The sequence below is a fragment of the Macrotis lagotis genome, chromosome 7 (assembly GCF_037893015.1).
Source record: "Macrotis lagotis isolate mMagLag1 chromosome 7, bilby.v1.9.chrom.fasta, whole genome shotgun sequence".
NCBI lineage: Eukaryota > Metazoa > Chordata > Mammalia > Peramelemorphia > Peramelidae > Macrotis > Macrotis lagotis.
This window is the reverse complement of record NC_133664.1, coordinates 69108183-69130085: the sequence shown is the minus strand read 5'-3', so window position 1 is coordinate 69130085 and position 21903 is coordinate 69108183. Positions and strand designations below refer to the sequence as shown.

Genomic DNA, 21903 nt, shown 5'->3' with positions numbered 1-21903 from the left:
CACACCCGAAGGGTCTATTAGTAGCCTTTGATAACATGATGGATCAAAGCCAGGGTCCTCACCCTTGGCGCCAAACCTTTCATCAGGATAACCAGAATTACTTCACCTTCGACTTTTCCTCTGACCCTGCCAAATTCTCCCTTTCCTCCTAGGCTCAAAACTGTGGTAGTTTTAGTCTTCTTTCAATTAGTAGCACAGGTTTTAACTAAATTCCCCTTCTGCCATGCCCACCCTGGAATCAACTTTGCCCCATTGTTCTGAAAGCTTCTAGAATACCCTCTCAGGACCATAGGAGCAAGATATAGAAGTGGAAAAGATCTCAGTGGCCATTTGGACCAGCTCCCTCAGATATCTAGGGAAACGAGGAGGTTTGCTTGTCCAAGGTCCCATAAGCAGGGTTTGAGGGCAGACCCTCTAAGTGCAGTCAGGGCTCTTTTCATACTTTCCATAAGGCTTTGTCTTTTGTCTCTTACCTGCAAGCTTCCTGGGTTGATTGGATGAGAACTAACTTTCCTTTCCCTGTCTAATTTCCAGTTTTGTATTTTTTTCTATCATTCCCACTCCATATACATTCATCCTTTTACTTGTATGAGACTGATAACATACTTTATTTTCTAATTGGGCATTGTTTAAATCTTTGCATTATTGTTTGGACAATTTTGCGTGGGTATTTCTACATGTGTGTGTGTATATACACGTGAGTGGATTTGTTCATTTCTTAGTTTGCGAGTTCTCCAAAGTAGTAGGGAGGTCTGTATATCTCCTTATACAAAATCTTGTACAGTTCCCTAGTCAAAAGTTGCCTGGTTATGTCTAATGATGATGAAGAAGATGAAGAAGAGAAGGAAGAAGAAGGAAGAGGAGGAGGAGGAGGTGGGAGAAGGAGAAGAAGAAGGAGGAGAAGGAGAAGAAGCAAGGAGGAGGAGGAGAAGGAAGAGGGGAAGAGGAAGAGGAAAAGAACGAGAAGAAATTTACTTTGAGAGCGACATTTGGAAGTCATCTAAAAGAGCCCTTCAAAATTAGGAGAATGTAATTCACCAAAGCCAATAAGTGCCTGTTCAATGTGCAATTGCTTTTGAGAAGTCATCTTCTCCTAGGGGAATGATTCCACAAGCTTCCCCTCTGGGTTTTCTCTGGATGTTTCCCTGCTGTTCTGGAATGGGAGGTTTGTTTTGTTTTTTGGTTTTTAATCTTTGTCATTACCTAGGAAGATTTTGTGTTGTACTGACTATCTTTGTTTCTTTTGGCAAATTTGCCTGGGAAATGGCCAAGAAAGGAAGTGACACAGATCCCCCAGTTTAAGGCTAAAACCCCCATAGTTCCAATTCTGGTCATTTCTAGTTAGAGCTTTGTTTTTTCCCTTTTGTTATAATAACCTTCCTGGACTTTCAGGGGATTATTACTCCATTCATATAATGGAAACATGAAGATTCAAAGTTCAGGTTTTTCCCAATTAAAGGAAAAGGGAAAACAAAAAATGCTGACTTAGTTTTGAAAATATAAGCAGTGCCACATACAGGGGACTATACTTCCTAATAAAGCATATAGTACAGAATAAAACCTTTTTAATTAGACATTATTTGTATAGAGAATACTTATACAAAGCCTCTCATCCAAGGTTCTTGCCTTGCTTTGCTCACATGAAACAACATTTATCATCCCCACTTTGTGGATGGCTATGATGTACTCCAGGGATTTAACTGTGTTCCAAGGCAAATAAGGAAGTGATGCTGGAAATGCATCCAAGAGTTCTGACCTCTGTTTTTCAATTTAGACAGTCTTCCTCACCAGCTCTAGAGCAGAGTCCTTAGTTAAGCATTTTTGCAGGCCAGGACCCTTAGGTCATTGCCAACAATCCTTTGAGGCAGGACAGTAAATAGATTTGTAAATAAATCTGCAATAATTAAGATATATACATAATGAAATTTAATATGATCATGTAAGGACATTAAGCCTTACATTATATTTTAAAAATGAGAGGACCTTATTTTCATTCCATTTCTAATACAGAATACCTCACTTTTTTTCTTTGTTAAATGTCTAGATAATATCTAGCATCTCTTTAAGGTTTACAAAGCTATATATACAAATATATATATATATATATATATAGACATAAACATATATCAACATATACATATATGTGTGTGTATATAAAGATATCTCATAGATGTATGGATATTTTATCATATGATCCTTATAGTTTGTGAGGTTGGTGCTTTTATTATCATCACCATTTCACAAATGAGGAAAATACAACCAATTAAGAGTTTATAACTTGGTAATCAGTAAGTCTCTTAGGTAGAATTTGAACTCAGTTCTTCCTGACTCCAAGTTGATCACTATCCATTGTAAGCTGCCTTTATGGCTAAATATCCTCTGGGATCTCTTCTAACTTTACTTTTATGATCTTATTATCCCATGACATAAACCCATAAACTTCTTGAATCCGAGCCATTCTCTACCATTAAAATCCCCTTCCATCTGCTTTCTTTCTCACCGTTAAAGCCCCCATCCCCACAGGAAGCCTTCCTTCTTTTACTATGGAAGCTGCTAAAACCTTTGTTTAGTCTCCTTTCTTCCTTGTGACTAGTGGGTACTTTGCCACCTATGTTACCATAAGAGTTGGCATTATTCTTCCAAGAATAATAGAATCTTAGTTTTGGAAGTAATTCAGTAATTCAGTCCAATTTCTCATATAATGTAAAAAATGACCTCTACTACAATGTTCTGATAGCCCAAGGTCCCCTAGATGAAGCTCCCTTTTCAATTACATTCAAGTTCATAATATTGTTGGAATACTCAAAGGGTTTTCAGTCTTAATAGTGATTAGAAAGTCTTAGGACTTGAAGACCTAACTCTGAGACCCCTCCAGGAAATCATTTTTTTTTTATCAGACCAAGTCTGATGACACAAATTCAAATAAAAAGACAATTAAACAGGATAGAAAGATAAATAAGGAAGGGAGGAAAAGGTTATACTCTATCTGAGATTCCCAGATGGCTCTTTCCCCAGAAACTTATACTGCTATGGTTGTGTCCCAGCTGGAATAGCTTTCAGGGTTCTTTTGACTCAGTCTCTTAGCAGCCTATGGTGCCTTTTGACATGATATTCTAAATTCTAATTCTCTGCAGAGATATTTCTGTTGCCTGCTTCTGGGCCTCTTTCTTTGCTGAGCTATAGCTTACATCAGCTAGAGTTATCTTCATCATTATCAATCTTTTGTGAGATTGCTTAGGTCACAATATATCTCATAACATTGACTATATTTCTAGCTCTTTTACTTGTCAGGCCCATAGCCATAGTTAGTCAACAGGTAAATCAGGTAAATACTTTTGGGGGGGCATCCCCCCAAACCCCTCAGTATAGACTCCCTTGGCCTCAAGTTCTTTTTGGAGTGAGTAAAACCTTATCAGCTCTCATCATGTGCTGGATAACTAGATCAGTCATACAACCATCATCCAGGGGTATAATACCTGCAGAGGAGGGTCCTGCCATCCTGGTCATCACCAACTTCCAAGTGTTGATTTACTGTCAATGACAATCATTGTCCCTGTTTCTAGACTCCTTCAGTAGCTTATCATTTAGGGAAATAACCTTGTAGCTTCTTCTATAGGTGCTACAACTCCCCTCTAAAGCAGCCACAAATACCAAAGGCTCATAAAAGAAATTTCTCATGACCGAAGTCCTTGGCACCATCAAATGACTCAACATCAGAAATAGATATGGTTTTATTAATAGAAATGCCACTAGGGAAGATGTAGGACTATTTGCCTTGTTGTTGTACCATAAGGACTGTTGGGTCTTTTTATCTAACAGTTAGTCTCCTATTATACACACACACACACACACACACACACACACACACACACACACTGTCTATATCATTATAACATGAACTCTTTGAGAATAAAGACCCAGTACCCTTGGTACTTAGTATAGTGCTTTGAATAGAGGAAGTGCTTAAGAAATGTTTTACATTCAATAATTCTTTTATGTATTCATTCAGGCATTCGTTCACTGAGAAATCCCAAGGGCTAGGATGCAGCTTTCAACTACTACCCTGTATCCTATAGTAACATCCACATTGTCAACCTTATCCTAGAACAAACCTTTGCTTGAACATTTTCAGTGACAATAAGACAGACTTCTAAACATTGTATAATTTTCTTTCATTCACATGCTAACCCATCATTTATTGATAAGTAACTGTCTTATTCTCCCTCTCTTCTTCTTCTCTAGGATAAACAATTCTTCCTTTGGTAATTCACTTCCTCTGCACATGATGTAGTTTATCAATATGCCTCTACATGAGTGGTATCCACAAGTGAATATAATACTTTTTATGCTGTTCGACCAATGTAAAGAACAGTGGGACTATCACCTCCTTTTGCTCTGGATGCTGAGTTTCTATTAATAGATCTGAAGTTTTCCAGAATTATGAATATCTCTATTTGATTTCATCTTGAGAGTTTTGAACTATTCCTCCAGTCTGTTATTAATGTTTTTAAGCCTTGATTTTTGTCCTCCATTGATATTAACTATCCCTTTGAATTTAGTATTATCAGCAAATTTGGTAAATATGCTTTTTCCATCTTTGCTTAAGTAACTGATAGAAATTTTGAAGAGTCCAGGACCAATTACATAGCATGGCATGTCCAGAGTTCAAATCCTGGCTCTGTGTGACTGACTCATCTGTAAAATTAGAGAGCTGGAGTAAATAGCCTTGAAGATCCCTTTTGTCTCTGGATCTCTGAACCTTTATCCTCCTTGGTTTGAGGCAGTGTATACTTGAAAGTCTGAGAGCTATTCAGTCAGTGTGTATTTCTGGCAAAGCTGACCATTTCCTGGATGATCCTCTTATGTGTCATGGCACATCCTACACGAAGACAAAAGAAACCCTGGGTGGCTAGATCACAGATCAACAGCATGTCCCCGTTGTACCCCTTATAGAAATATCAACCAATTATTTCTAGATGAGTTCCCTATGAGCATGAACCATGTATATTCTTTTCCTTAGAGACAAATAGGCCATTATAATCACAAAGGTCCTTGCCAACTCTAATATTCTATGATCCATGTTCTTATCTTGGACTTCAGTTCCCTTTAAACCATGCTTGTTCTGCCCTTTGCAATTTGGAAATTTTTCTCCTTGACAGAAAAACAAAAAGGAAGCAAAGTGAGCTGAGTAATCTTGTTTTCTTTCTGTCATTTGTTAACATGACACCAACTGTGCCCAAGAAATGGTCTTATCTGTTCCTTGGACTTTTTTTGCTCTTAAGGTTGCTTGTTTTTTAAAGGTTTGTTTTTCTTACTTTTTTCCAGGTCTCAGCTCATTATGGGGTTTAGCCTTTTCCATCTTGCTTTTTATAAGTTTGTATGATTTTTTTTTTGTCCTTGGCTTTGTGCCCCTTCTCTCTTTTGTATGGAACTCTCAGCAGCAACATGGCTCTGGGTCTAGAGTCAGGAGAACTTGAGTTAAAATTCAGCCTAACAAGTTATTTGAAACTGTTATTTGAAACCCTTAACCTTTGTTTGCCTTAGTTTCCTTAACTGTAAAATAGAGATAACAATAATGCTTACCTCCCAGGATTGTTGTAAGGATCAAGTGAAATGATATTTGCCTGGAACTTGGTTATTTAATTAATAGTTTAATTTATTAATTAATGGTTATTTCCTTCTCCCTTATCCTTTTTAAAAGCTGAACTCTTGGAAGATTATTCAGCAGTCTTACAATCAAGCTAGAATATACACTAGGGATCATGTGGTTTAACCTTCTTGATAGGATCACGTTGTATTCTGGACTTCCCAAAGTCAGGAAAACCTTCATTCAAATCTTGCCTCTGACAATGACTAGCTGTGTGACTAGAGAAATCAATACCTCACAGGGCCTCGGTTTTCTCATCTTCTAAAATGGGATAAAAATGTCTATAGTAACAACTTCCCAGGGCTAGATTTGAGTAGTGGGACAAAGCTGTTCAAAACAAAGAGAATTTTCAATCCAACCTTTGAGGGAATGTATCTAGCTTCTAGATTTATTAACTCTGTCACAATGATAATAACTGACATAAACTTCAAAGGTTTGCAAAGCATTTTACACATATTATCTTATTTGAGTCTTCCAACAATCGTCTAGGTAAGGGTAATAATTATCATCATTTTATAGATGAGGAAACAGAGGCTCAGAGAGATTAAAAATGATGTGTCCACTTAAGTAACAGTATCATTTCTGATCCTACGGGAGCAGGAACTCTGAGGAGCAGTATCTACTGCTATCCCAAGGAATTCCTAGGTAACGATTAAAGTACAAACTAGGGGAGCCGTGACTATACTTCTCCCCAGATCAAAGTGCTACCTTGGAAGCACTAAAAACTAGAAAAGCCCAAGAATTATCTCTAAACACAGCGGGGCCAAAAAGTCTGAAGCCTGAGAGAGATTCCTCCATGCTTGGGACAGAATCTAACTTTAATATAAAGTTCAAAAATCTAGAAATGGGGTGGAAAAATGAGCAAAAAAAAAAAGAATCTGACCACAAAAAAACAACTGTGATGACAGGTAAGATCAAGACACAAATACAGAAGATAATGAAATCAAAACAACTACAAGCAAAGCCGCAAAGGGGGAAAAAATGGACAAAAGTCCCAGATGAATTCCTGGAAGGGCTAAACCTTGTTTCCAAAATCAAATAAGGATGATAAAGGAAAATTATGTAAAGAAATGAAAGCAAAGGAAGAAAATTATGAAAAGATAATAAACAACTTGGTAAAAGAGGCACAAAAAGATAATGAAGAAAAAAACATCATTAAAAAACCTACTATTATTACTATTTTATTTTGGGTCTTTCTTTTCTTTTTTTTTCTTTTTTTTTTTTTTTGGTTTTTGCAGGGCATTGGGGTTGGGGTGGCTTGCATGTTACATGGCTGGGTGATTGTTGGGTGTATGGGGCCAGATGTGGGCTCGGGTGCTCATGGCTCCAGGGCTGGTGCCCTGTCCATTGCACCACCTGGCCATACCTACAATTATTACTATTATTTTTTAAATTTTTAATTTTTTTCTCCCCTTTACTTTATCGCTCAAGCGAGTCTATATTTATGGGGGGGGCATTTCATTTACTCTTAAACAAGAATATTTTATTAATGGATAAAAACATTATTTGTACAAAATAAGAATAAATATTAAATAAAAAATAAAAATAAAAAAGATTTCTATTCCAAACAGAAAAAAACCCAGAACTGACCAAATGGAAAAAGAGGTATAAAAATTTAGTGGAAAAATAATTTCTTAAAAATTAGAATTAGGCAAGAGAAAGCTAATGACCTCATGAGACATCAAGAAACAGTAAAACAAAGCCAAAAGAATGAAAAAAGTAGGAGAATTTGAGATATCTGATCAGAAAAATAACTGACCTGAAAATAAATCAAGGAATTATTTGGCCACCTGAAATTCATGATAAAGAAGTTTAGACATCATATTTAATTTTATTTTTTAGACATCATATTTTAAGACATTATTAAGGAAAACTTCTCTGATATCCTACAACCAGTAGGTAAAATAGAAATGGAAAGAATTTACCAATCATCATATGAGATACCAAAAAAGAAAACTCTCAGGATTATTATGGCCAAATTCCAGAGCTCCCAGATCAAAAAGAAAATAAACTTCAAGTCACCAGGAAAAAAACCAACCCAAAACATTAGAATACTATGAAGTTATAGTAAGAATCATGCAAGGTTTAGCAGATACTATATTGAGGAGCTTAGAATATTATATTCCAGAGGGTAAAAAGAGGCAAGATTATAACTAAGAATGACCTACCCACAAAACTGATAATAATCCTTCAGGGAAAGAGATGGATCTATTTTTTAAAAAAATAATCAGAGGGTTTTCAGGTATTCTTGATGAAAAAAACAATGCTGACTATAAAATTTTACTTTCAAATACAAGATTCAAGAATAAAAAAGTAAATATGAAAATGGAATCATAAGGGACTCAATGAGATCAACTGTTAACCTTTTTGTATGGGAAGATAATAATGTAAGTTTTAAGAACTTTTTCATTGTTAGAACAATTAAGAAAATTCTACATAGGAAAAGGGCATGGAAATGAATCAACTATGTTGGTATGGTATAAAAAATGGGCGAGAAGAAGGATTGTTCTAGAAGAAGGGGAAAGGGAGAGAAAGACTAGGAAAAATCTATCTCACATAAAGGAGGTATAAAAGGAAAAGTTTTTTTAGTGGAGGGGAAAATGATGGGGAGTGAACAACCCTTGAACTTCACATCTAAATTGGTTCAAAGAGGGAATACACACACGCACACACACACGCGCACACACACACTCAATTGGTCTTGGAGATTTATCTTGCTCAACAGGGAAGTCAGAGAGGGAAAAAATAAGTGAAAGGAGGGGGATAATAAATGAGAAAGCAGATAAAAGAAGGCAGCAGTCAGAAATAGAAAATACAACATCTATTCCTATTAAGAACACTAGAAAGCATAGGAATAATAAGTAGTATCTATCTAAAATCAAGAGCAAGTATTAACTGTAACAAGGATAAGCTAGACACCTCAATAAGATCAGGGATGAAGTAAGAATGCTGGTTATCACTGCTAATATTCAAGTTGTACTGAAAATGTTAGCTATAAGAGGAAAAAAAAAGAAATAGAAGGAATTAGAATAGTCATTAAAAAGACAGACTATGACTCTTTGTGGATGATATGATGTTATACCTAGAATCAACTAAGAAATTAGTTGAAATTATGCAACAGTAAAGTTGCATGAATCCAGTAGTAAGACAATTCCAAAGGAGTCATGATTGAAAAATTGTTATCCACCTCTAGAACTGATGAATTCTAGATACAGATTGAAGCATATTTAATTTTACTTTCTTTATTTTTCTTGTTTTGGGGTAAGTGTGTTTTCTTTTCCAGCCTGGCTAATATGAAAATATATTTTGCATGACTTCACATGTATAATTGATAACAATTGTTTACTTTCTCCAGGAAGGGGTAAAGAGGGGAGGATGGAAGAAATTTAGAAATCAAAATTTTAAAAGATGATTATTAAAATGTATATAATTGGGAAATATTTAATTCTATGGTTATTCATATGTGTGTGTATGATTTTTTTTTGAATGTCCAGGGTCACACATCTAGCAAGTATCAAAGGCAGTGCTTGCACTGAGCAAGTAACAAGAACACTGAGTGTTCTATCCTCTACCCCACACTGCCTCCATGTACTTGCAGGTTTGTTGCACTTAAAACTGTGTAAGGGTAGCAGAGATATAAATGAGACATTCAGAAACCTGAGGGTCCTATTGGAGAAGGGCATAGTAGTCATTATTATTAAGAACTTAATATGACAAACACCCATACCAAATGCTTTTTAAATGGTTTCCTTCTGATCTCTACAACAACTCTGAGAAGTGGGTGCTTTTATTATTACTATTTTGTAGTTGAGGAAACTGAGAGAAACAGAGATTAAGTGACTTGCCCAGGGTCACACAACTAGTAAACATCTGAGGTCAGATTTGAAGTTAAGTTTTCTTGATTCTGTTGTCTTAATAACTATTTACAAGATCCCTTCTACTGGAAGTATCAATTCCTCTGGCTATTTAAAGGCATTGTAAGTGGGATGCTGTAGAGTATGCTTTAAAGCTTCTTAACTTGTGAGTGTATTTTTTTAAAAACTTTTTTATGCTTTTGTTTTTATCTCACCATCAATTTTTGCCATCTCATCATGTCACCCAGTTCCAGAATTTGTGAATCTTTTTAATCTATGTCTCTGACCCAGTTAGTTCTTCTTTATGAGCCATTAGTTTGTGGAAAGTAATGAGTGAAGGGTATTTTTCTGGGCAAATGATGCCAGGTCTGTTCCTTGACCTTTCTGCACATTGGCCAGGCAGCCATAAAAATTTAAGAGGAGCCATTAGTGGAAGCATTTCCAGGCCAGGAAGTAAGGTCAAATGTTTATTATTCTGACCTTTCCTTCAATATTTGATATTAGATCTCATTCTCAAGAACATAAATTGAAGAATCTTCCCCAATTGCGTGTTGAATTAGATTGAAATCAATAAAGACCTCTTGTTCCCTTGGATAAAGGGTCACAGCAATGAGTTCTGTCTGAAGTTTTTCTAATTTAGGCTGTAAAACTATTTGAACCTTTATAAAGCAGATTTAAAGAGACTGAGAGATGATGTAAATGTTTCAAAATGACAGGCAGCCCTTTGCCTCTTGTAGCAAGAACCAAACATGGTGGATCAACTTTATATCCCAAAGTGCCAAGGCATATGGTATTATATCACTATTAGTCAGTGCCTTGGGTTGAATGGATTGCTATAACTTCCTTCTAGTACAGTATATTTTATTAGATGTTATGTGTGACTATTGTAAAAGACCGTGCTTACCATGATGGAGCTTACTGCAGGAGGAGAACTCAAAACAGATAGAGAAAATAATCCTAACTTCTCCTCACAAATGCAAGGAAGTGGGGAACCATTCTCCCTCCCTTCCTCTTCTCTCTCTCTCTTTCTCTCTTTCTTGTGTATGAGTGTGTGTATGTGTGTGTGTGTGTGGGGGGTGTGTGGTGTGTGTGTGTGTGTGTGTGTGTGTATGTGTGTGTGTGTGAGAGAGAGAGAGAGAGAGAGAGAGAGAGAGAGAGAGAGAGAGAGAGATAAAATGTCCTTTCTCCACTGGTACAGCTATTTTAGGCATTTATGGGCTTAAAGAAAGAGTTCTCTGAAAGATGATCCAAAAGAAACATTAAATTGTTGTTGTAGTGACTGCTATCAGCTTTTCTGAAAAACCTCCTTGGGTTTCTTATAGACATAAATGTGGCCAGTGGGATCAATTGTCAAGCGACAGTCAATATAATTGATCTGCCCTCACCCCCCGCCAGGCACCTAACCCTTCAGAGCAAGATTAAATGTTGGAATTCCAAACTTTTCAGTTTTACAGATGAGGAAACTGAGGCAAACAGGGTTAAGTGACTTACCCAGGGTCACACAGCTATCAAGTATCTAAGGCTGGATTTGAACTCAGTTCTTCATTACAATCAAGTAGTGATTTATATTTTCAATTCCAATTTCCAATTCCAGCATTCCATCCACTTTGTCATCTGGCTGCCCCAGGAAACTCCCTCTGTAAATAGAAATCAGAACTTTCTATCTCATAGTCACAGAGTTGCTGAGAGCCTTGGTGTCAAATTCAAGTGGAAATAAGGGCCCTAAACTATACTTAGAATCCCTACAGTTGCAGGAGATTTAAAAAAAAAACCACTTATTAACATTATGTTTTATTGAATCTTTGTTTTGTTAAACATTTCTTTATTACATTTTAATCTGGTTCCACTACACTAAAGAGTGATATGAGTCTGACTTACCTAGGATCACCCACACCATATAGTTCTGTTCTGGGACCAGAGTTCCAGGCTTCCTGACTTCTGAAAAGTTCTCTCTACTACTACATGAAGTTGCCTCTCTGCTATTTACTAAGCACCCAATATAGTGCTTGGTACACAGCAGGCACTTAATAAATGTTTTTTGACTGGGTAAAAAAAATTGAGTTAAGTCAGGTCTCTCATTGAGCAAGAGTAAGTAAGGCATAACTGACAAACCACTTTCATACTGCATTGGTAACCAATGATGTAAGAGTCTCATATTGACATCCAAACCCAGAAGGGGATGCTTTCCCCCACCTCTGAAGAGAATCTGGCATCATCTCTGGGCAAATCTTTTCATTCAATAACTCCAGACTTCCAATGAATAACAGGTTTAATTGATTTGAACTTAGGGTTGTTAAGGTAAGAAATGTAGTTTAGCCTTTGTAATTCTGTCTGATCTTTCCCCAAAATTGGTCTCTCTGCGTCCAAGGAATATGCTGCGTATTGCCAAATAAGTCAATTCCACTGTGAGCAAGACACATTATGTTAATTATACAGAGATTAGAAGCCAACTCTACCCCTTTATACTTTTTGCTTTATATATTTTTTGGGGGAGGTGTTGATTTGATCTCACTCCAGTTAGAAGAAAAACCAAGCATGTAACTTGTATCATGCCATTTTCAGAATTCCAGATGTGACATGTCTTTGTTTCCTACTCTGGAATAGTTATTGCCCTACTGACCTACTGTGGCCATAGCAGAACCAGTGGTTCCATGGCCTAGTCTAGGAAGAGGTCCCTGGTGATTCCAACTATGCAACAATTTGGGGAGAGCACAGCCTGGGTGATCCCCTGACCAGAACTGCCCTAGGAAATGTCTCCGTGAGTTTCAGAATTGTCTAGATTGTGTGATTGGGACAAATAAGGTCAAGTCTGACAGAAAAGTGAATCAAGACCAATTATCATTCAGGATAAAATCTCTGTAGCTTAATTATTCTCTTCAATTCAATAACTTATCCTCTATGGGATTCAGGCTTTTCACCTAAAAAATAAGGAAGTTGATCCAGCTAGTTTCTCATTAGAGTGAATAATGAATCCTGGGAAGTGGTTGCATTGCATTTGAATTCACCATATTGAAAGTTATAATTATGCAAAATATGATAATTGGTTAACCTAATGGAAATATGCAGTGTAAATTTGAATGAAACCACTTCAAGGGATTCATAATTTACAATAATGGGGATCTCTAGTTGTCAATAATTTCTAAGGTCCAGATTCAAATATAATTCTTATCAAAGGAGTTCATCCTTTTTGGGTCATGAATCCATTGAGCAGTCTAGTGAAATCTAAGGCCCCCTGTGTTAATTCAAAATGGAAAGAAATGCTAAATTTCAATTAAAGGTAAATGAAAATATGGATGCTTTCCCACCCACTTAAGCACCTAAACTCTCTAAAATCTCAGAATCCCTGACCTAATATTTATTAGATGCTAACAATGATTAAATCTAATCGAATATAACTTCTTTGAGATCAGGGACCACTTTGTTTCTACTTGTGTAACCCTAGTGAGGTTTCCTGCTTAATAAATGCCTGTTGAATTGAATTGAATTGCAGCCCATATTCTAGGTACTGAATAAGATACTGGAATATAAAAATGAGCCAAGATAGAATCTTTGCCTTCAATAAGCTTACAATCAAGTAGAACAGATGATGCATGTATACCAATGAACATAATATAATTATCAGAATAGTGATATCTCAGCAAAGTGCTATGAAAGATCTTAGAAGGACATTGTGAGATCACTTCTAGTTCGAGGTTTGAAGCAAATCAAGGAGGAACTTGTCTTGGAAGGGTATGAAGAATTTCAATTCTTTAAAGCAATATTCTCTTCTTGGACAATAGAACCTTCACCATGGTGAATAAATTTTTTCTAAGCCTCATGGGGACAGAGATCTCATTGTGATTTCATTGTTTCAGTATTCTCCTGGCAAGAAAAATGTAAGCTTCTAGTTTCATTGATTTGTCCATTCACTTAATTCATTTGTTCATTCATTCAACTTGGACCTCTGATTTCATTGTGTAGGGAGCTCCTAGTGAGAAACTTCCCTTGTAGCATTTTCTCTGAAACATAGGGAGGGGGTTAGAAGTTTTCTAGGACCTAGGTTACTGAGAGGTTAAGTGAGTTTTCTCAGTCCCCCACCAATGGGAACTTAAGGACAGAATCAAAGAAACTTAAATCCAGTTCTTCCTGATTATGAGGCTAGATTTCTATTGATTGAGAAGCCTTTTGGTCCTTTATTTATCATGCTGGAATAATTTCCACAAAATGGGCTGCTAGGTGGTGCAGTGGATAGAGCATCTGCCCTGGAGTCAGGAGGACCTGAGTTCAAATGTGACCTCTGATACTTAATAATTACCTAGCTGTGTGGCCTTGGTGAGTCACTTAACCCCATTGACTTGTTAAAAAAAATGATTTCTACAATACAACTTTATATGAATACCCTCCAAAACAAATTTCTGGACCTGGGACTCTTTAAATACAAACACTCATGTTGTTACAATTATGAAAGGTTGAAAAACCAGATCTCATAGCTATCAAGGATATTTAGATATAACCAGGTCTAACCACTTCTAGGAACGCATTAATAGACATTAAATTAGCAAATGAGATAAAGCCAATTTTTAGATTCTAGTTGATGGTTTCAGTCACTGTCAGATAGACAAGGCCTTTGAATCACCGCAGGGTGGATTACAGATGAGTGAGCAGATTTAGTTCAAACAAGTCTTACTTACCTCTGTAATGAAGTTTTTTTTTGATATCCCTGGGATTCCTTGTGTTTTTTCCTATCTGTGGGAATTTGAACAAGTCACTTCACCCACCTCTGTAGGCCTCAGTTTCTTCCACTGAAAACTGAGGGGTTTGGATTAGATAGCCTCAAAGGCTCCTTTAATTCTAGACCTACATCCCTGTAATCTTCCTCACCTGTACTTTCCAGCTCTTCCTAGAAAAGATATGATAATTTTCTGACCCAAACTATGACACCAAAATATTCTTATTAAATAGGGAATCTGATTTTTCCTAACCAATAGATCTGAGTACAATACAATGATCATAATTGTTTTAAAAAGTGGCCCCTCATCAGAAAAAAAATCCTATGACCAGCTGAGTTTTGCATCTACTCTGTGCACTGCCTTTTGGGGGTGGGGTGGGGGTGGGGGTGTCTAGTTACTATTAAGGTCACCTGGAAAAAACAGCTTCAAGATATTTTTAATCCTATATGCCTCTGGCCTTTTAAAATCAAATTTTAGTGGCCTCCCGTGGGTTGGTGAAAGTCCTTTTTTACTGGGATGTTGAAAATCAACTTTACAAACCAAAACTAGACTGGTCAGGTAAAAGGATACGATTTCTCCGTCTCAGCACTTTTGAGATCCTGGTGTTTCAGATTCTAATACATTCAGAATCCCTCACTGCATTTGTCCTATTTTCTCTGTTTATTTATTCATGATCATGCTTTCTTTAGATGTTGACAGCAAAGAACTCATAGAGGTTTCTGACAGAGAAATGGGAAAATCCATCCATTTGACATGAGCCAAATGGAACACTCATCACCTATTTAATATGAATTTTTTTTTAAAACCAAAAACAGATCCTGACCTCTCCACCTGGGGAAATCCATCCTTCATTCTCCTCTTCCCCTTCCTTCCCCAGTCCTTTGTTAGTTATCTCAAGAAGATAGCATTTGTGGGATTGGGCACAGCCAGACTAACTTGAACTTCAAGGAAAAAATTATGTGTGTTGGGAGTGGAAAGCTAAATGGTCAGGGCTGGTTGCTGAAGGTCTGTGTTGATAACCCAGGAAAGCCCTTGTCTACTTCCTACCCTCTCCCCAAACTAAAAATTTGAACATAAGGAAGACTGAAAAGCTAAGCAACAACCAGGAGGGAACATCCCCCAAGAGGATTGGACACACATCTGGAAAGAGAGAGAATGGAAAAATAAAAATGTGCTTTAAAGCCCCAAGTCAAGGGGCCAGAAAGTCCCCCCCCCCTTCAACCAATCCTTGCTGACTCCAGCAAGGATAGATTAGATTTGTGGCCTCAGTTATTATTTATACCATTTATAAGATTCACTACAGGGTTCCCTTGGCATTATTCCAATACAGAAGACAGAACCATAGTTTCTCTCAATTCTACAAACTCCTAGGCTCCCTGGAATTTCCATAAACAATTCCAGACATCTCAGGAATAATTTCTGAGCCCTACTTTCATTAACAAGTGCTTGAAATCAAGCATCCTCCTATAGTAATAAACATCTAAGTTCTTTATGGAAATCCAACTGCCAAAACTCAATTTAGGATTAAAAAGTCTTTCCAAAGTCTTCCAAATGACCTTGCCCCTAAATGGAACACGTATCGTTGGCAGGTAGTCAGTTCTCTTTAACTGGAGGTCTTCAAGCACTGGGTGAACTGAGGATGCCATAGAGGACATTTCTGCCCAAGTTCAGATTGGGTTAGATGCCTCTCTTTTCCCTTGGTCCTTTAGGATTTGGTGATTTCATGATAAACTCTGCCAGATCTCAGCTGTTGATAGTCTTTTTCACACTGATGCTTCCCAACATTAATCCCTGAGGGAAGTTCAACACACTCAGTCAATCTGGATACTAACAGGTGAGGGCAGAAGGAAGGAGAAATCTATTATGTAAAAAAGATGTCCAACCCATTAGCAGTAGCACATTCTAGCATGTAACACTGGATCATTGCCACCCCTTTGCTCTTCTTTACACTATGATTTCTTATGTATTTATTTGTTTGGGTTTTTTTGCAAGGCAATGGGGTTAAGTGACTTGCCCAAATTCACACAGCTAAGTAAATATTAAGTGTCTGAGGCCACATTTGAACTCGGGTCCTCCTGACTTCAAGGTCAGTGCTCTATCATCCATGGTGCCACCTAACTGTGATTTCTGATTTGATTTTAATCAATTCAATTCAGTAAATATTTACTAAGCTTATATTACATACTAGACACCAAACAAAGCTCTAAGGATACAAATACAAAAATGATATAATTCTGCTCTTTAAAGAGCTTGTGTTTTGGTAGGAAGGCCAAGCAATTAGTAAACATATAAATTGTGCTGAGCCTTTAAAGTGAATAGGTCTTCCAAGAGGTAGAGGTGAGGAGGGACATGGGGAACAGCTTGTTTAAAGACTTGGAGGGGAGAGATGAAATATTTTGTGGGAAATGGGTCAAGATCTTCTGAAATCTGTCTGAAATGGGGATATTGTAAAGAACCCAAAAAGCCAAACAGGAGTTTCTATTTTATCATTGAGATGATAGAAAACACTGAAGATTTTTAAGTAGAGGAGTAATACGGTCAGAACTTTGCTTTAGTAATAATCAGTTTGATGGCCATTTACAAGGGTACATTGGATAGGGGAGAAGCTGCATATGCAATAAATCTAATCTGAGAGGGAGACATAACTAGATTGAGGCAACAGGACACTAAAATTTAGAGGACATACAATTAACATATTTGACAGTCTTTAAAGTGAGTTTAATTCCTAATTAGCAAGAACATTTAGTTGAAAAAGTCTGCTAGAAGATTGCATGCGTTATCAATGACACCCCTGTAAGCCATATAGCAACTTTCTCAACTTAATTTGAGTAAATTTTTTCTTTTATTCTTGCTGCTGTTGTTTTGTTGTTGTTTTGCTTTACTCTCCAAGGCGACCATGGCATCAAGGAGGTGATTCCACGACGTGCACATTGAATGAGGGGACGCTATGTTTTCACTTCCTCTTCCAGAGTCATTTGGGTGACCAGATATGGATCAGGACTATTAGAGATGGCCCAACATGTGAGGCAACCAAGGTTAAGTGACTTGCCCAAGGTCATACAACCAGTACATGTCAAATATATGAGTTCAAACTTGAACTCAGAACCTCCTGATATCAGGGTTAGTGCTCTATCCATTGCACCACCTAGCTGCTCTAAAAGAAATATGATTGAACAACTAATAACAAGAAGGTAGAGGGTGAACCCCTGTGATTTTATTAAGTGAAATATTACAAAGTTGGCTTCAGGGTTGTTCTCAAGCTGCTTGCTTCCAGTACCAAAATTGGTCACTATTACTTGAGTCAGAGTATTTGTTTATTTCCATAGGTTCCTACTCCAGCTTGTGCATGTACAAAGAAAACTGCAGGAAGAAGTATGTTAAAGGAAACTACTATCTCTAGCAGGCTGAAGGCGTTGGTAGCTATAAACTGAAGATGTAGTCATCTTTACTCACCTTTTCCTTCCTCACACTTCCAAGATGGATAATCCTATGATTGATATAGTACAAAAGCAAAAAAATGGAATGAAAATTGATAAGAACAAGGAATTCCATGAAGAAGTCACATGTATTTGAATTCATATTCATTGAGGTTAAAATTACATAAAATATGGTCATTAGTTCCAGAGGGACTAATGGGAATATCCAATGTGAGTTCAAAGCTCTAGAGCTACAAATTCAAAAATAACCTCATATGACCTCTCCAGGGGAATGAATTATTTCCACTGATTGCAACCTGACTGTACCAGGCATGCCTTTTCTAATTTTTGAAATATAAATCTCATTGTTCGAAAACAATTCAATTTACATTATTGCCTGGACCTCACAAAAGCATTTTGGGGGACTTTGTAATATCCTAAAACATGCCAGGTTGTGATTGGAAAACTCAGACTTGTTGACTCAAATGCCTGAGAAGAGTTCCATGTTGCAGCAGGTAGCTTCTAGAACTCATCAACAGAGAAATTTCCAATGAGCTAGGAGGATGTTTTGAAAGAAGATTTTGCTTTTGCTACGTGTGTGTGTGTGTGTGTGTGTGTGTGTGTGTGTGTGTGTGTGTGTATGTATATTTTCAAGGCAATGGGGTTAAGTGGCTTGCCCAAGGCCACACAGCTAGGTAATTATTAAGTGTCTGAGGCCGGATTTGAACTCAGGTACTCCTGACTCCAGGACCGGTGCCCTATCCACTGTGCCACCTGGCCACTGCTTTTACTATCAATATTAAAGAACATTGAGGAGAAGGAAGGATCACATATCCAAAGTGTGGGACAGAGCCAAAGAATTTTAGAGGGATGATGCATGGTTTGCTTATCATGACTTCCAGTTAAAACTCACCCCTTACCTCTGTCTTTCTTACTGTCTTTCTGTTCTCTCCTTGTTTCCTTCTAAAAACCATCAAACATGGTCACATACAATGACCTTGGAGAAGCACACACATCGCCCTACTCATGGATAAACATATGTCAATATCCATAATCCAATACAATAAGGATTTATTAAAATGACACTTTGATATTAAATAATTGAAGTGCAGATCATAGTTGAGTTTTCAGTTTTAACAACAAAGCCACACTAAAACTTTTGCTTTAATGGTTTAAAATTACATTAAAATAGCATTTAAATTAGATTTTGGAGGTACTAAATTACATTAAAATTTTAAATGTTTTATACATACATACATATATATATATATATTATATATGTTTTATTTGAACTTCTCAACAACACTGTATGATTGGTAATACAAATAGTATTATTCCTGTTGCATAAATATTGAAGCTGAGGTTCTAAGAAGTTGTGATTTTTTTTCCTCCCAGGATGATAAAGTTAAGATAAGATAGTAAACCCTGGAGGATTGGGTTTAAGGTTTAACTCTGACACTGTGTGACCCTAGGCAAGTCATTCAGCCTTTCCTTCTAGGACTATAAGTGAGAAAGAAAATATTGATCTGAATGAGGGAACCAGAAGCTCTCTCTTCCAATGAAATGACAGATGTCTTCCTAGCCACATAACTAGTAAGTTTCAGAAGTAGGATTTAAACCCTTGGTCTTGATTCCAAGTCCACTCTTCTCTCGGACACATCAACATTTAGGAATACCTATCCTATGACAATGGTATATAAGTTACAAGGAGGAAGGCGGACATTCACATCAATGCAAGGGAGTGAGAGTGAGCTGTGACATGAGGCCAGGGAAGAAGGAGAAGGCTCATTGTCATGACTCTTGACTACTTCCTGTGCCTGTCCAAAGAGTTTAGATGCCTATGTTTGGATAGAAAGTCTTTTGAAAGGAAACTCCAAGATAGCAGAGAAGAGTGTTTTCAGAGATGAATCTAACCTTTGCTTTCTTCACCTTCTTTCCCTGTTCAGCTGAGTTGTTGGATACTTGAGTGATTTTTCACCTGCATTGATGCATCCAATACTTTCTGTAACCTATAAAATTATAGGTAGCAGAGAGGAAGTTCAACTGATGGGTCTCCTTCTAGATATTGGGGGTTGACTGTCAATCAGATTATAACAGGAAGGAGGGAGATACAGTTAAGTCAACTTTAGAAGGTCAACCTAAGTCTCATGGCCCAGGACATTCCCTAGGATCTACCCTGCTAAAAGGAGACCCCAAATAGTATGGTTTGGGGAAGAAGGGGAACTCAAGCACTCAAGGTAATTTTGCTCCAGTAACACAAATCTTGAATTAGAGCTGAAGCAGATGCTTGGCACAAGCCTGTCCTGTTAAAGGTCAGTCACAAGAAACCCCTTCAAGACTTGGAGAAAATGCGCATAGCAACCAACCCCACCCCTAACTTCTTAATTCTGTTGACACTTTAGGAGTGATGCTGATAACCAAGATTCCTTTCCTGATTCTTTATATTCTCTGGACCTTCTTTTTTCTAGTGTAATATCAATCACTAGCACCTGAGATTATTTCCAATTTTTCCTGTTTATTTTTAATTTGAACATATTGTCTAATTTGTTGTGCCCTATATTAGACTGGGGGAACTTGAGGGCAGCGACTGGTTTTCCCTTTCTATGTTTCCCCAGTACTTAGAACAGAGCCTGGCACTTATTAAAAGTTTAGGAAAAGTTTGATGACCTAAATGCTTGTTGACATATTATAGTTTCCTCTGCGTTATATATAATATATACACTGATGTATATAACATATAATCACAGATCCAAATAAATATACATATTTAAAATATTTATATAGAATCTGGAATTCAAAACTTAAAAACAAATGTTAAAAATTATTTTAACATATAATTGGGGAAAACAAAATTTAGACTAAGAATAAAAACGTTTGTATGATTATATATTTTTTTGTGTAGAAGTTTCCTTATTGAGAGTTCCTTACATATTGAAATCATAGATTCACATAAATTACTTATATTATAATAGGTAACATATGATATATATTAAAGCTCATACAATATGACATCAATATTTATATAGTTGTGACATCAGATACTTATATATTAATATTTATATGATTTTATATAATTTATGTAACATTTCTAATGTATAATTATATCATGTTATTTATATTTAGATATATTTAGATAGTATAATTTGTGTCATTTTTATATATTTTATTTAATTATGTAATATATTATTCTAATATAGTATTATATTTTTATGAGGCAGCTAGGTGACAGGTCTGGTAGATCTGAATTTGAATCTGCCCTTAATATTTATTAGCTATGTGACCCTGGGCAAAACTATATCCTGTTTGCCTCAATTTCCCTCATCTGAAAAAGGAGCAGGAGAAGGAAATGATAAACTACATTGATATCTTTGCCAAGAAATCCCCAAATGAAGTCATGAAGAGTTGGATACAGTTGAAATGACTGAATAACAACAATAAATTGTATAGTATAATTTATGTAATATTCATATAGTATTTACAATTACATGCTATAGTATTGTATATTATGTTATACTTTATCACATTAATTATATTAAGTTATATTATATATTCATATGTAATTTATCTGGATCTATGATTTCACTGATGTAAGACACTCCCCATTAGAAATCTTCTCCCAATGTACGTGGTTTTAGAGAGTTTTCTGGGAGCCATGAAAAGTTAAGTGGCTTGTCCAGGGTCACACAGTTAGAAAGGGTCAGTGGTAGGATTTAATGCAGGCCTTTCTAAATCTTAATTCCTCTCTCTTTTTATTGAATCAAGAGACCTCTTGCATATTACTGGTCCTTATCCAGGAGCTAGAGCGCTGACAGACTAAAATTGATTTTTTTTCCAGTTTTTTAAATTTTTGTTCTGATTGTGCTTTTAAATATGCTAGGTACCTCCAATTTCTTATCAATTTGCAACTTTTTTCAGCATGCCATCTAAATTCCGAACAGAAGATTCAAGGATAGATGCTGCCTCAGACACTTATAGCTTATGTGTCCTTGGGAATGTCTCAATGAATCTCAGCTTTGATTTCCTCCTCTGTAAAATAAAGATCACATTAACACAGAGTTAGAGAATCAAATGACATAAGAAATGAAAAGTGCTCTGCAAACCTTAAGGAACTATATAAATGTTAGTGATTATTATTTTTATTTTTTTGGTAATGTTCAAAAGCTCTCATTACAGTGACATCAGACTTTCAATGGCTAAGCTTTGGGAATAATTATGGAACTTGGTAGCTTTTGTGGTTTCCAGGGCTGAAAATATTTATCAGCTTGAGGCTAACCAGG

At 36.5% G+C, this 21903-nt stretch overlaps 1 long non-coding RNA gene across 4 annotated transcripts in view; it reads left to right on the top strand.

Annotated features, from left to right (window-relative positions):
* Nucleotides 1-21903, top strand: part of LOC141492612 (uncharacterized) — a 154629-nt gene that overhangs the window by 77589 nt on the left and 55137 nt on the right. Inside the window, exon 5 of one of the 4 annotated variants that reach the window (XR_012469982.1) lies at nt 785-14601. The exons of the other annotated variants lie outside the window; for them this stretch is intronic. This is a non-coding gene — a long non-coding RNA (uncharacterized LOC141492612). Of the gene's footprint in view, nt 1-784; nt 14602-21903 lie in introns of those variants that run through there. 4 annotated transcript variants of the gene reach the window in all.